Source organism: Triticum aestivum, chromosome 1D (genome assembly GCF_018294505.1).
Source record: "Triticum aestivum cultivar Chinese Spring chromosome 1D, IWGSC CS RefSeq v2.1, whole genome shotgun sequence".
NCBI classification, from domain to species: Eukaryota; Viridiplantae; Streptophyta; class Magnoliopsida; order Poales; family Poaceae; genus Triticum; species Triticum aestivum.
Genome location: NC_057796.1, coordinates 53,319,850 through 53,323,981, shown reverse-complemented (window position 1 = coordinate 53,323,981; position 4,132 = coordinate 53,319,850). Strand labels below are relative to the sequence as shown.

The following is a 4,132-nucleotide window of genomic DNA, read 5'->3' as shown; positions in this document are numbered from 1 at the left end:
CCAAAACAAATCATTTAATGCTATCCATTGCCTCCATCAAAGCATCCATGATGTTGTAAAAAAGGGTGCAAACCGTAGTATCAGCAACAAGCCCTGATTCATCAACAGATGTTTTCTTGACGAATCAACCTTGACAAATGAAGAAATAAAAGATTTAAAGGTTTCGTCCTGCACAGATTGGGAAAACGAAGTCAGGTCAGGATTGTTACATACATAAATGTACGTGATGGCATTGGACTCAGAAAATCAGGTACTGACCCTGAAAGATTGTGGTGAGATACATCCCTGGAAATGCAAAGTAACATGAAGCACTTACAAACAGATGTTTAAGTATGATAGAACAAATTCCAATGCGTTGCACCCATGAACTTTTGGATTGAGATATTTAGTAATTCAAGCTTAAAAAACAAAAGGAACTGAACCCAAGATTAGACATTCATGCCATGTTCGAATAAGTCACACACATATTATTTGACAATAAAAAATCAACTGATAAAATGATAATTTTAATTTTTTATAAGATAGCTTTGAGGTCCTGTGGTAATTTGTTACTGTAGTTTAGAAAGAGACAGCATTGAGCTGTCAATGGTCATACATGTCCAAAAATGCAAACACTGTTAGTTCAGCTCGATTAACTCAGGGATGAAATCCGCCGTGATGTGCATATGCTCCCAAATATTAGTAATCTTTTCACCATTAGCAAATGCGTCATGGAACAGACCGCCAGTGGCCTGCGGATCAGGGACAATGACCATAGGATGCACACCCAACAGCTAAGCACCGACAAGAACACCACGGTGGCACCGTCACCCAGCTCAATATTGGCAGGCACACAGAAGAGACTTGTCTACATCGTTGAGAGGGAGATCTGAACCATGACAAGGCTTATCTGCCAAGTCCAGCGCATCAACTGATTCCATTGAAAAATTGGTACTTTGCAGGGAGCAATTGTAGTTGTTCCCGATATTTCCCATTCCCTGAAAAGAGAGACAACAACAATGAACTAGTTGAAGCTTCAAGTGAGATGCTCTTCCCATCAACTTTAGACATATATTTTCCGGCCTTGACTATCTCCCCCTTTTCCAATAAAGTTCTGATGACATCATTTATAAGACGAGAGCTAGGAGCACAACCACTCTTCTCCATTGATGAAAACATACTGTCAGCTTCCTCCACTGCTCCTTCTTTTAGAAGATTTTGTACCATTACTCCGTAAGTGGAAGCATTAGGCACCAACCCACTGGCTGGTAATGCAGCAAACAAATCATTAGCTTCTTCTCTTCTTTCAACCTTGTACAATGCATTAATGATGGTATTGAGTGTTGTGATATTGAACTTCACATACATTGCACGTAATTTCTGGAATAGGACGATCGCTTCATCTGCGCAATTATTTCTACAAAGTCCTCCAAGAATTATATTATATGCAGAAATGCTCACCATTATTCCACTTTCGATCATCTCATGGAACATTTTCTTTGCATCAGCAGTTCTCCCAGCACGAAATAATCCATTCAGTATGGTTTCATATGTAACAGTTGTAGGTTTAACTTTCTTATGCAACATTTGTCTGAACAGAATTAACCCATCATCGATCCTTCCACGTTTACAATATCTACTGACAAGTGTGCTATACGTAATGACATTAGGCTCAATGCCAGCTGATACCATGGCATCAAGTACTCCACATGCTTTGTCCATCTCGCCGACTAAGCAATATCCGTCAATCAGCGTACTAAACATACTGATATCAGGTTTCTCACCTATGTCTATAACCAAGTCAAAGATATGGTGTGCATCTATAACCCTTCCTTCATTGCATAGACTGTCCATTATTGAACTGAAGAGTGCAGTGTTTGGACGAGCAATACCTTTATTCATCATTTCAGAAATCAACTCCTTCGCTTTCACCAAATCACCATGTGTACATAAGAACTGAACTAGGGAGTGATAAAAAACTGTGTCCGGCTGTACTCCCATACCAACAACCATCTGACTGAACTTATCCATTGCATCAGTCAGCTTACCCATTCTCCAATGTGCAGATATTAGAGTTGAATAGGTGACTACATCCGGACTCAGTCCTTGTCCCCGCATTTCAGTAAGTATGAGCATAGCTTCATCTATCAGCCCTCGTTTAGCATATGCACCAATTAATATGTTGAAAACTTTGCAGTTGGCTACAATGCCGCCGCCTTTCATTGAATTGAAGAGACTCATCATATCAGCAAAGCTTCCTTCATTGGCATACCCATGAAGAAGAATAGTGTAGGAGACAATATTAGGCTTGTTGCCCTTTGCAGCCATGGAAAAGAAAACCTTTGCAGCTTCTTTGGTTCTTCCATGCTTGCAAAGGGAGTCCATGAACGAGTTCCAAGTGACAACATCTGGTATAAGACCACAGCTTGTCATTTCTCTGAACATTTTACGCACCTCTTTCAGCCGGCCCAAAGTGGAATATCCATGGATCATGCTAGTATATGTCACCTCATCCGGCCGAACACCGTTATCAACCATCTGCCGAAGGAACAACTCTGCTTTGTGCATTGCTCCGGCTTTGCACAATGCATCGATAATCGAGCTATACGTCACCACATCAGGCACAACCCCTTGCCGCATCATTTCATGGAATAGATTGCATGCCTTGCCTACTTCACCTTCCTTAAAGAAGCCATAGATGACCGTGTTATAAGCCACCACGTCGGGGGAGCAACCATCTGGAGCAGTAGGTCGAGCGCCTGCAAGCTCCTGCCGTCTTCACACAAGCTCTTCAGAACGGTGTTGTATGAGAAGGCATCAGGCACACAGCCGAGGTCGGACATCCTATGAAGCAGCATATTGACAGCCTCGTCAGTATGTTTTGCGCAGCAGAGGCACTTGATGACGGTGTTGGCGGCGATCTGGTTTGTCTTCAGGCCCGCCCTGAGGATGCGCCCAAAGAAGGCAAGCCCTAGGTCCGGACGACGTACGCGGCAGCAGCAGTTCATGAGGATGCCGTAGGTGAAGATGGTGTGCGGCGCCACCCGCATGCCGGCTTCTTCTCGGCAGACACGGTTGAAGAGGGTGAGGGCGAGGGCGGGGCCGTCTCTGCAGGCTTCAGAGGACGTAGCATGGCTGAGGGCGGCAAGGAATCCATCAAGGGAGCGCTCGGGGACCCGAATGGCCTGCTGAAACAATACGTCGAACAGGTGGTGTGCGTCTTGCGGGCTGAGCGTACCGGCTCGCACGCGCTCTGTGGCCGCGGCAAAGGCGGCGTGGGGAGACCAGGTTGGGGAGGGCGGCGAGGTGCAGTTGGAGAAGGAGGAGGAGGAGAGGCGGCGGCGGAGGCAGACGCGGGACATGGGCATAGTGGAGCAGTGACGGAGGTGGATGCTGGACATCACCGTGATGAAGAGGAGGAGCTGCGGAGGCGGAGGACGTCGGCTAGGTAGAGGGTGAGGAGGAGGAGGGTGAGCGGCGGCGGCGGCAGCAGCGGATGCGGATGCGGGACACTCCGGCGCGTGAGCCGGCGGGGAGGTGCGCGCACAGGACAGGCCGCGTGAGCTGAGCCGTTAAATGGACACGCATGTATATGCACATCTTGTTTTTGTTTTTTTTTCGATTTTACTGCTTATTAATCATATCATACGATATGTAAGTTTTTAGAGCGTATCATTTCACTCATAGGTGAGAAAAAAGAACATGGTGCAACCCTATAGGACGTACACAAACCGACGTCAAAGAGGTTGCAAACGGGAGCATAACGGGGAGGTTGAATATGCCCTAGAGCCAACAATAAAGTTATTATTTATTTCCTCATATCATGATAAATGTGTATTATTCATGCTAGATTTATATTAACCGGAAACATAATACATGTGTGAATACATAGACAAATATAGTGTCACTATCACGCCTCTACTTGACTAGCTCGTTGATCAAAGATGGTTGAGTTTCCTAGCCATAGACATGAGTTGTCATTTGATTAACGGGATCACATTATTAGGAGAATGATGTGATTGACTTGACCCATTTCGTTAGCTTAGCACTTGATCGTTTAGTTTACTGCTATTGCTTTCTTCATGACTCATACATGTTCCTATGACTATGAGATTATGCAATTCCCGAATACTGAAGGAAGACTTTGTGTGCT

General features: G+C 45.1%; 1 pseudogene; it reads right to left on the bottom strand.

Moving 5' to 3' along the window:
• Nucleotides 1–23: 23 nt before the first annotated feature.
• LOC123180246 (protein Rf1, mitochondrial-like) lies at nt 24–3,528 on the bottom strand (annotated as a pseudogene).
• Nucleotides 3,529–4,132: the final 604 nt, after the last annotated feature.